The sequence below is a fragment of the Nannospalax galili genome, unplaced genomic scaffold (assembly GCF_000622305.1).
Source record: "Nannospalax galili isolate Female #2095 unplaced genomic scaffold, S.galili_v1.0 scaffold461, whole genome shotgun sequence".
NCBI classification, from domain to species: Eukaryota; Metazoa; Chordata; class Mammalia; order Rodentia; family Spalacidae; genus Nannospalax; species Nannospalax galili.
The window spans coordinates 3,795,357-3,807,624 of record NW_008349975.1 but is presented as its reverse complement, the minus strand read 5'-3'; the positions used below and the strand labels follow the sequence as shown (position 1 = coordinate 3,807,624).

Below are 12,268 nucleotides of genomic sequence, written 5' to 3'. Positions count from 1 at the left end.
TGTGACCAGTTGTGGTAGTTGATAATAGTCACTGACTAGTGCCAAATGGGTTTCTTTGATGAGAGGTGACTGGGATATTTATCTATAAATATAAGGATACATATTTGGCTCTATGGCAATGGTGTCAATATACACAAGTCCCATGAAAACTCAGGCAGACAAAAACCCAGCATAAAACTGGGAAAATGAGTAGCAAACCCCAATTTCTTCTTTATGTGAAGAAATATTGCCAACTGATTGCTAAGTGAAGAAGAGCTGATATTCCTAAAACAAGGGATTCTAGATAGCCTGACTAGACCTCAGTGGATGGACTTGCACTGGGGAACAGCTGGGAACACTGATGACACAGGGGGCCTTAATGGGAATGACAGAGTATATGGGCTCCAGTGGAGAGGCTATGAGAGGGTGCCAGTGGGGATGGGGGTATAGAGATGATCAAGATTGTTTGAGATGTTCTGTATGAATGAAATACACAAAAATTCAGTTTAAAAAATGAAGGAAAAAAAGCTGGCATGGAATCATGTGTGCCATGTTGATTTTTTTGTTATCTTGTAGATATTCCAACTGTGGCAATTAGAAGGTAAATTTTGAAACAAATCTGAAAATATAGGTGTGATGGTTAGTTTTAGCTGTTAACTTGACACAGTCTAACATTAACTGGGAAGGGATTCTCAATGAGAAGTTGTTCAGATTAGCTTGGCCTGTGGGCCGTGCCTGTGGGGATTTTCATAATTGTGCTAATAGAGGCTGGATGACTCACCCTGAATGTGGCAGCACCATTTCATGATCTGGGCTCTGGACTGAGTGAGAATGACCAAGCAAGTTGACCTCTGGGTGCATGCATCTATGGTTCTCTTTTGGCTGTAGGTTTAATGTGATCAGTTCTCTCATGCTCCTGCTGCTGTGACTTCCCTCTTAGGGTGGTCTGTAACCTGGAATTCTGAGCTAAAATAAATCCTTTCTCCCCTAAGTTGCTTTTGTAACTGTAATTTGTCAAAGCAACAGGAAACTTAAGACAATAGGCTATCAAAATCTGAAAACTTACTGTGATGATCTTTCTTGAAGAATAATTTTTTTTTAATTTTAAAAGCATACACTTTGAAAGATATTATGATAGAACCATACAATGCATTATATGACTTCACTATTTCCTCCCAAATTAAGCCTCATAAAGTTACAACATAGCTATGGTCTGAGTTATCATGAGGATAAATTAATCCTCCGATATTTGATTTCATACAGCTTCATAGGTTCATCTGTCTAGTCAATATAAAAGTCTGATATGCAGTTTCAGGAAAAATAAAATTTTTTTATATGATTTCTTGGATGATGGTTATCTGAAGCTGACTGTTTATAAAGTATTAGAGGCAGGAAACAAGGTTCAGTTTTGAAATCTGAAAAACATTTGTAATTTAAATAGTATATATAGGCAAAAACATGCTAGTTGTTATTAATATTCCATAAATAATTGAAGCATACAAACTGAATGGAGAAGTGTAAATTATTTAGTAGAATACATGAATAAACAAATTGAAATATTTTTTAACAGCATAAACATTAAGAAAATAAAATTTTGGATGCATCAGTACCCCCTGTGACCAGATTATTGAATTCTTAACAGGAAACAGCATTATTGGTGGTATTTACAACCAACATGGGAACTATAACCCTAAAATGTCTTACAGAAGAAAGTAAGACTTTTCTTATCATAACCTTGTTTATGATCCATTATAGCAATAAATTCAAAGTTATAACTTTGACCCAACTAAATCTGGTGTTTCCCCTAACCTTGATAAGAAGCTTATGTGTATGTACAGGTAATTGATGAAAGAATGTGTCCTAGTTAGTTTTCTATAGCTGTTATAAAACACTGACAAAAATAAACTTGTGAAGGGAAGAATTTATTTAGTTTATACCTTCTGATCACAGTTCGTCATTGAGGGAAGTTATGGCAAGAACTAAAGGAAGGAACCTGGAGGCAGAAGGTGAGGCATAGACCATGGAGGAATACTGCTTATTGGATTGGTCTCCTGGCCCGTGCTCAGCCTGCCTTTTTATAAAACACAAGACATGCTTCCCAGGACTGGCACCATCCACAGTGGGCTGAGCCCTCCCATGTCAATCAGAAGTTAAGAAAAGACATAGCCATAGGCCAAACTAACATGAAATTCTCCATTTGAGCATCCTTCTTTCCAGGTGTGTGTGTCAAATTGACAACCAAAGTTGGCTATGACAGAACACATGCACCGACACTCTGTTTTCAAATTTGTCTTCTAAAAGATTTGTATTGTTATTATTATTATTATTATTATTGGTAATTGCATTTCTTATTTTGCTTTTAGAATTTCTTTAATTATGGATTTAGTTCGTCTCATAAATAAAGTGCATTAGTGATAAATGAATCTGGTCAATCGGGAGAAAGCACCAGGACACAGATAAAACTGTTGGGATAGAGTTTATTAGCAGAGGAAATTCGCACAGGACAATTCCTTTCAGAGTAGGGAAATTGTCAGCTCACAGGCTGAGGGCTGGGGTTTTTATAAAGAGGGTTTTGGGGGGATTCAGAAGGCGGGAAGATTTTTTTAAAAAATTAGGCTGGAGAGCAGGAGCCCAGGGCTTGTCAGAACAGCTTCTGTTAAACTGCCCCCTTCTGTCTGTCAGCCAGGATCTGGGTCAAAACGTGTCTGTTTATCCTTTAAGATTATCAAAGAGGAAGCATGCTGCCTTTGACCAAAAGGAGCAGAGTCTGCTCCTCTTGTCTTCAAAGACAAAGGTGCTCATTAACTCAGTTCCTGCATTCTCGGGGCTTGCAAAACTGTGAGGCCCTGTTTGGGAGGCGGCTGGTGCAGATCTGAACCTTATCAGATTTAGGAGACCAGAAAAAGGGAGTATAAAGTTAAGAAATAACCTGGGGCTGGATAGATGGCTCAGTGGTTAAGAGCACTGGCTGTTCTTGCAGAAGACCTGGGTTTGAATTCCAGCATCCACATGGCAGCTAACAACTGTCTGTAACTCTAGTTCCAGGGGATCCGACAGCCTCTTCTGTCCTCTGCAGGCAATGCATGACATGGCTGCACTTACCTACATGCAGGCAACACACGCATAAACATAAAATAAGAATAATAAAATATTTACATTAAAAAAAAGAAATAATAACCTGCAATAGGAATATGTTCCTTTATTCAGGAGAACACAGGGCTGGTGGCTGTCTGTGGAAACCAGACATCAGCAAAAAAAGGCATAGCAATCTGGACTTATACAGGAACTCTGTTGAACACAACTGCAGGAATTTGCTAGGTGCCAGTGTCCTTAGGGTAACTGAGGGTCTTCTCCCTGACATTATTTTCTCAGAATGAGCAGGCAAATTATCTTAAGCACAGCAGGAGTTAAGGCAGCCCTATAAACAGTCTCTGTCAGCCAGGGAAGTGACCAATTGATAAAACTTGATTAAAAGCCAAGCCACCATTTTGGGCCATTTGGCCACATTGAGGAATTTATGTCTTTATGGCTTCTTTTAAGGAATCTTATGGTTCTCCTGCAATTTACACATTCTATCACAGTGCTATTCAGATTGGCTGTATCTCCTTGTATAAAGGTTAACCTGTCTCTTTCATGCAATTACCCATTTCTTTTAAGTTTTCGAATTTCTGGTGATAGAGTTGTTCCTGGCATCCTTCCTTTTCCTATTTTGTTGATGTTGTTATCACTTTGATGACCATGGGAGTAGTGGTGACTGATTACTGTTTTGTCATGTCTTATACTGATAATATACATCTTCTCTGTTTTTTATCCTTGCTAAAATTGGATCAATGTTTACTAATTTTATCTTATTTTTAAAGAAGTGCTAACTTTTGGCTTTGTTGGTTTTTGCTCTCTATTGTTTTCTTCTTTTCAATCTCCTTCCAGTCTATCCCAACTGCTATATGTTTTAGTTTCTTTCTTATTGCTGTGATAAAAGTACTGACCAAAACCGAGTTGGGGAGGAAAGGGTTTATTTTATCTTACATTTCCCTGATCACAGTTCATCATTAAGAGAAATCAGGGTAGGAGGTCAGGATTGGAACCTGGACACAGGACCATGAAGGTATGCTTCTAACTGGATTTCTCTTCTGGTCTGTGCTCAGTCAACTTCCTTATATGACACAAGACCACCTGCCCAGTAGTGGCACTGCACGTATTTGCCTGAGCCCTCCTGTATCACTCAACAATCAAGAAAATGTCCCATAGACATGGCCACAGGTCAGTCCGATGGAAGAAGTTCCTCATTTGAGGTTCTGTCCACCTAGGTGTGTCAAGTTGATTACTGGACCTATCTAGCACACTGTAGCTTCCCCTCTTTCTGCTTTAGGCTCAATTTGTGCTTTCTCTAAGGTCTTGAGATTAGGCCTTGGTTAGTTGTTTTCGGTTTTTCTTTCTTTTTAAAAAATTTTATTTATTATTTTTTGTTTTATGTGTATGTGTGTATTGCCTGCATGTAGGTAAATGCATCCATGTTGTGCAATACCCGCGGAGGTCAGAAGAGGCTTTCAGATCCCCTGGGACTGGAGTTATAGACAGTTGTTAGCTGCCATGTGGGTGCTGGGATTTGAACCTGGGTCTTCTGTAAGAACAGTCAGTGTTCTTAACTACTGAGCCAGCTTTCCAGCCCCAGATTTTTCTTTTTAAAAATATGAAATTAAAGTTATATTTCCCTCTAGGAAAATTTTCATTGTTTCAAAATACTTGAAATTTGCTCATGAGATATTGCCTTTGACTCATGTGTTAATAAGTCATGTGTAGCTTGTTTTCCAAGTGTCTGTTGTGTTCTAGATGCCTTTATGTTATCTTCTTTTTACTTTAGCATTGCTAGCATGCTATTCATAAGTATTTTAAACTCATAGAGTTACAGCATGACTGGCTTTCTTTCTGGGCATTAAACTGCTATGATAGTTGATGTTTCCTAATATGTGATATTCAAGAACATGCCAGAACACTGCACTGGATTCTTGTCAGCTCTGAGTTGGCATCATCAATCCAGAAAGGAAATGGGGATCAAAGAGTGGAAGCTGTAGAAAGAATGTTGCTTAAACCCTTTCTCTGGGATCATTTATCTTTTTCTGTTGTGGAACATCCATAGTCTATATTTCTGCCCTACAGAGTACCTGGAAATCAATGAAACATGTGGCTCTATTTTCTCTATTGAAAGTGAATTTCCTGGAACAAATCAGAGTTACTGAGTGAATACCCCAATTGATTCCACGTTCATTTAATATTAATTTAATTTTGTTCTTTTCCTTTAATGGGCAGATATTTGATTTATTTCCAAACCTTGATACTATAGTACCTTATACACTGACAGATATGAACTTAATTGTCTTTGTGATAAAAAATTTGGTTGTCATAAGTTGTGGTCTGAATAATTTTATTGAGATAAAATTGAACCACCAAAGCTATACATGGAAAATGTGAATATCTTGTTAAATTCTAACACACAAAAATCCATGAATCATAATTTTAGTCAAAATATTGGACATAACTCTGCCTTCTCCCAGTTTTTTCATGCCTCTTGGGAATCCCTTCTGCCTGCATCATCTGACTCCATCCTTCCAGCTCTAAGCAATGACTTTTTGTTTCTTTCTTTCTCCATAGATGAGTTAACATTTTCTAATATGTCATGTAGATTAAAACATACAATATGAATCTATTCTTCCTTTTCTCATTCAAGAGAATCACCTTAAGGGCCATCTATAGTGCAATGTGTATCAAGAATTCTTTTAATTTTATTGCAAATAATATTCTGTTTTATGCTTATACTGAATTTATTTATTCATTTGTGCATTTGTTCTATTGGGCTATTTTATTTTTATTTATTGACATTTACCTTGTGTGTATGCAAATGTTTTGAACATTCTTATCCAAGTCATAGTGCGGATATATGCTTTCATTTCTCTAAGATTAATACTTAAATGTGTGGTGACTAGATCTTATGGTAGAGAGATAATACCTTTTAAGGAAACTTCCAAAATATTTCCTTGTTATATTTTTGCTGTGTTTTGCCAAATTTATTCTTTTTATTTTTAATTGCTTTAAGGAAATTATTTCACATTCCCACTATAAGCAAACAAAGACTCTCCTTCCTCCATATTCTTTTATTTTTTCAATTTTTTTTCAATTTTTCAATTTTTTTTTTTTGTCTTTTTGAGACAAGGTCTCCCTCTAACCCCAGCTTTCCTGGAACTCACTATGTAGAGCAGGCTGGCCTGGAACTCACAAAGATCCGCCTGCCTCTGCCTCCCAAGTGCTGGGATTAAAGGCGTGCACCACCACGCCCGGCTTTCGATATTTTATTTATTATTTTTATGTGTACATGTGTATTGCCTACATGTAGGTTAGTGCACCTGTGTAGTGCAATGCCTGCGGAGGACAGAGGAGGCTGTTGGATCCCCTGGAACTGGAGTTATGGACAGTTAGCTGCCATGTGGGTTCTGGGATTTGAACCCAGGTCTTCTGCAAGAACAGCCAATGTTCTTAACCACTGAACCATCTCTCTGGCCCCTGCCTCCACATTCCTACCATTGTTTGGTATAGTTGATCTTTTAAAAAACATTTTATTATTTTATTTTGTGTATTGCCTGCATGTGTATAAGTGCACCCATGCCGTGCAATGCCCATGAGGGTCAGAAGAAGGCACTGGATCCTCTGGAACTGGAGTTAAGGATTGTTTTTAGCTGCCACATGGATGCTGGGAATTGAATCTGGGTACTCTGTAAGAGCAGTCAGTACTCTTAACTGCTGAGCCATCTCTCCAGCCCGTAGTTGATCTTCATAATTTTGACTGTTCTAAATTAGACATGTGGTGATAGCACATTCTAGTTTTAATATGAATTTCCAGAGCAAATAACCATGGCAAGCCAAGCATCTTCTTGTATTAGATGTATATAAAATGTTATATAATATTAAGCGATATGTAAGAACTCCCATTTATTTCATTTATATATACTTTTACCTTGGTTTATTCTGAGTTCCACAATTTTTGCCTACTGTTTTTATTTAGTTTGACCTAGTGTCTTTCTCTTGCTGGAACTCACATTTATTGTCAGTGTTCTCATCAATGTATTTTCATTTTTGAACTCTTATTTTCTATCCCTATATAATTCTCCCATAGTTATGTATTTCTCATATGAATTGTTTCTTTTATTGAAGAGAGGTATTGGAAAATAAGACTGAGAGCTAGGTTTGCTTTTTGCTTTTGGAACACATCTTAGTTATCTTGTCTGAAGAGAAATCAAATATATATATTCATATTTATATAAATATTTCCATATGTAAGAATCTGAATTTTTAATAAACTAGCGGGAGTTCCTATTGATATTTTCAACTCTAATCTATTGCCACAAGTCATTTTTGCTTCCTTCTTTTGTTGATCTTTAAATTAATGTTTGAGGCAAAATGTAATCCACGCAATCTGTAACGGAACTTAATAACTGTTTACTTTTCATAGGTCTCTATAGTAGTGTCAGAATTACTGAACTGTGCCTGAGTAGAAAACAGGTGCGTGTGTGTGTGTGTGTGTGTATGTGTGTGTGCGCGCGCACGCACGCAAAACATCCAAGTGCTTTTTGCTTCCTTCTTTCTTTTGCCATACAGGTCCCAGTCATTTAAAAAGACCCCAAAGAAAAGTAGCCAGTTTCTTGACTAAAAGTCAAAATGTCCTTGGGCTTCTTAGCAACATGCTCTGTTCCACAGGCCAAATATATCAAAAGTGTTTGGGAGCTCTTATCTAATCCCTAAAAGATTTTTAAGGTTACCTCTTCAAAGAGGGGAATGTTAGAAGCAAAAAAAAAACCCATTAGGAAGGAAAGAAGGAAGGAAGGAAGGAAGGAAAGGGACTTTGAGACGCCATCCTAGAGATTACCTCAGGGAGGAAGGAAAGAAAAAAGGGGAGGGAGGGAGGGAGGAAGGAAGGAAGGAAGGAAGGAAGGAAGGAAGGAAGGAAGGAAGGAAGGGGTACACGAAGTCAGAAAAAAATGATGGGGAGATATGGGAGGTGTTGGAGGCGAGGGAGTGGTCGTGGATTTGATCAAAGCACCTGATATGCATGTAGGAAATTCTCAATAATGTTTTTTTAAAAGTTAAAAAAAATCATTGTTCATCACTTATTTTCAAAATTAAAAATGTTTTTGCATGTTTGCGTTACAGGTAAAGTCATTTGAAATTCTTTGTGATTTTATTCCTCATGTTACTTTCTTGTAATAAAACTTTTAAATATGTGCACATATTATGGCATGATATTTGTGTTTTCAGGACACATAGCTTTTGCAACTGCAAATAGAAATAATGTTGAAATACAGTTATAATAGCAGTTTTAATGCCTGCCATTTCTGATTCTAATATACAGTTCAGATCTGGGTGTTTATATTAATGGATTTCCTCCTACTGTGGGAGATATATCTTCCTTTTTTATTCATAATTTGCACTTTATTGCTTTTTAAACAATACGATTTTAGAGGGGGGTTGATCTCTCCTCTCTCTCTCTCTCTCTCTCTCTCTTTCTCTTTTTCTTTCTTTCTCTTTCCATTCTTCTTTTTCTTTGTTTTTTTATGGGAGGTGTTGGAGGCGAGGGAGTGGTCGTGGATTTGATCAAAGCACCTGATATGCATGTAGGAAATTCTCAATAATGTTTTTTTAAAAGTTAAAAAAAATCATTGTTCATCACTTATTTTCAAAATTAAAAATGTTTTTGCATGTTTGCGTTACAGGTAAAGTCATTTGAAATTCTTTGTGATTTTATTCCTCATGTTACTTTCTTGTAATAAAACTTTTAAATATGTGCACATATTATGGCATGATATTTGTGTTTTCAGGACACATAGCTTTTGCAACTGCAAATAGAAATAATGTTGAAATACAGTTATAATAGCAGTTTTAATGCCTGCCATTTCTGATTCTAATATACAGTTCAGATCTGGGTGTTTATATTAATGGATTTCCTCCTACTGTGGGAGATATATCTTCCTTTTTTATTCATAATTTGCTCTTTATTGCTTTTTAAACAATACGATTTTAGAGGGGGGTTGATCTCTCCTCTCTCTCTCTCTCTCTCTCTCTCTCTCTCTCTCTCTCTCTCCTTCTTATTAACTTTTGGTTCATTGGTGCTGTCTAGGTGTCTCTGAACTCTAAATTCTATTTCTTTAGGTCAGAGGATTCAGCGGACTGGGTCTGTATATCTCTTTCTTGCACCCCTGTCTAGAAATCCTTTAGGGTGAAAACTGGGCAATTATGAGGCTACCTCATATATAGTCTTTCTTGGGGATCTTTGACTTTTGAAGTTACTTGATGCCTTTTGTCTTGATGAGAGCTGTTTCATGTATTTTGTTCACTGTTTGGTTGCTTCATGTATGAGAGTAAGCCCAGTTCCATCTCTTGAGCCTTGACATGAAGCAGTAATTCTCCCACATCTCATTCACTCAAATCTTAAGTCTTAGGATTTTTACCTATTTGAACTTTTATTATTTCAAGCAAAATAATCAATTTATGAAACTTGAACTCTGACTTTACTCATCTGAAGGATCAAGAAGCCTTAAGTAATATCCATATTATATAATTATGCCCTGTATTTATGTGTTTAACCTCAGCTTGTTTCTTCTCTCCCTCCTTTTAATCTGTATTTTAAAGAAATTGATCAAAGAGTCTTTGCAATGGATATCCGAAGCCATTGCTGTCTTGGGCTGACCCAATTGTATTTCCAAAAGATGTCCTTTGTTAGCTAAATCAGATTTCCAGGAATTTGTCTAGCAGCATTTTCAGTTCACCAGACCAATTCAGAAACACACTCTCCCATGCTTTATTCTCTCTTATATTTCATCGAAGCCCATCCCCTGTTTTGTTTTTTGAGATGGGGCATCCCTGTAGCCCCAGCCTTCTAGAATCCATACATAGACCAGGCCTGTTTTTGCCTGTGTCTCTGAATATGGGACTATGCTCAGCTAAAGGACACCTTTTTTTCCTAAATTATTGAGATGTTTAAGTTCATTTCATCAAATTTAAAAGTAAAGTGGACATCTAGAGTTCAAATTATCCTTGACCAATTATAGAATATCTTGAAAAAATATTCTTTGGTACTGAAATCGTTAATCATTTTTAAGCTTACGATTGTTTGAATTCGTTAAGAAGGCTTAAAGTATTTTCTGATTTTTTATTTTTGGTAACTGAGTGATATTAATACCATAATATCTTCACACAGAAGTACCTCATAGAAATAAAACCCGAGAGAGTCATGTGGGTTCTCAAGTTGTCAGGACATTGTTTGTTGGATATTTTCCTTTCTGGTTTTATTTTAAATTCTTTAGAACACAATCCCTTACATAAAGGCATAACATGCCTTTGCTGGTAATCTTATTAATTCTTCGTAAAAGAAATACAGATTTCCTGATGTTCTTACTTGAGTTCATTGTTTCTGTGGATTTGCCAAACCTAAAAAGAAAGAATTTGAATTCCCAATTATTTTCTGATCTTTGCTGCACTATTATTTAGTACTTTAAATAAGCTTCAAATCAAGATGTAGACTCCGGTCTAAAATCAGGTACAGAGTGTGTGTATAACACACATCAGGCCCGAGAGAGAGAGAGAGAGAGAGAGAGAGAGAGAGAGAGAGAGAGTTCTTTTGCTAGTTCTTAACTTCAAGATTTATTTTTTGTTGTTGTTAAATAAGCCTTTTGACATCATGCCCCTCCAAAAAATCTCATTTCGATATTTGTGAGCTGAACTGAAGTAATCACTCTAAATGTGTACTCGTTGTAAGGAATAGAATTAGTGATCTATTTTAAAGTACTCTAATCTCTTTGGGCCACAGTAGTCTGAAGTTTTTCCTTTAAATTACTAATAATGGGAAATTTAAGCAGATTGACTAGCACACTGCCCTCTTCTGAGGTTCTGCATAAGCAGGCATTTGCATGGCCTGAGTCCCTAAAAGAGGATGTTACACCAGAGAGAAGAAACTTAATGCCAGCAATAACTGAATAGCCCATTGGCAGATAATGTTGGCACAAGGAAAGGAAATGTTTATTGAATGTCGATTCAGGTACCTCACTAGATGTTTATTTATCAGCTGCATTGAACTAAGCTGTAGTATTCTCTGACTTCCATCTGGTTGCAGGAATATGAGGTGTTTGGCTAATATTTTCACATTATTACTGAATTTTCAGATTCTTTCTGATAATACAATAGACTGGATTTATTTATTTATATTTTTTTTAATTTTTGAGACAGGGTTTCATGTGGCCTAGGCTGGTCAAAATATGGCTATGTAGCTGAGACTAACTTTCAACTTTCTGAGCCTCCATATCCTGAGTGCTAAGGTTATAGAAATGTGCCACCACATTGGGTTTATGTGGGGCTGGGGATTTAACTCAGGAATTTCTACATGTCAGGCAAATATTCTGCCAAGTATGCTACATTCCTAGTCCCCTTTTAAAAGTATATATTTTAAAGACAGCAGAATATTTATCAAGTAGGAGAGATTCATAAAAGCTATGTAATTAATGGTCTGAAACTATTTTCCAGACTTCCATTCATTTAATTAAAATGACTTTGATGAGTTTACAAATTTGAATATAGAAACACTTAATATTGTTATGAACTTGAAGGTTGTCCAGACTTTTAAAACACTGGGGATGAAGAAGTAAGATTAAGACATAAGACTGCTTTGCCTTTTCTATGTTACCTCTAATAAAGTGAAAATAGGAGCAAGAATAATAATATGTGCTCTAAAAAAGGCCTAAATTATTTTTATTGATTGAAAATTCCATAATGTACATAATGTGTTTTGGTTATGTCCATCCCCATTCTCTCCATTCTAGTTCTTTCAGTTTCTTTTCTAACCACCGACGCCCCACTATTCCCTCCCAGCTTTCTCTCCCTCCTTCCCTCCCTCCCCCTCTCCCCCTCCCTCCTTCCTTCCATCCCTCCCTCACTGCCTCCCTCCCTCTCTACCACAGAATCCACTTAGAGCTGCCAGTCTGTTAATTTAATGGAACATGGGAAGCCTCTCTGTCCAAGTGGCCATCAATTGTCTACAGGTCCTCAGCTAGTAGTGAACTTCTTGACCAGCGTCCCTTTCCACAATGGGAAACTTCTTACTTGATCTTGTGCATTTTTTTTATGTTTAAAATATTTTATTTATTATTATATTTTAACTATTTTTTAATAACCATAGAATTAGAAGAAGCATTTCATTACAACATTGACATATTCAATAACAATTTCCAGAGGTAAGATGCATCTTGGGACT

At 36.6% G+C, this 12,268-nt stretch overlaps 1 protein-coding gene across 1 annotated transcript in view; it reads left to right on the top strand.

Moving 5' to 3' along the window:
- The window catches only part of Gpm6a (glycoprotein M6A), a 354,712-nt gene that overhangs the window by 141,420 nt on the left and 201,024 nt on the right, over positions 1 to 12,268 (top strand). The gene's annotated exons all lie outside the window — the stretch shown is intronic.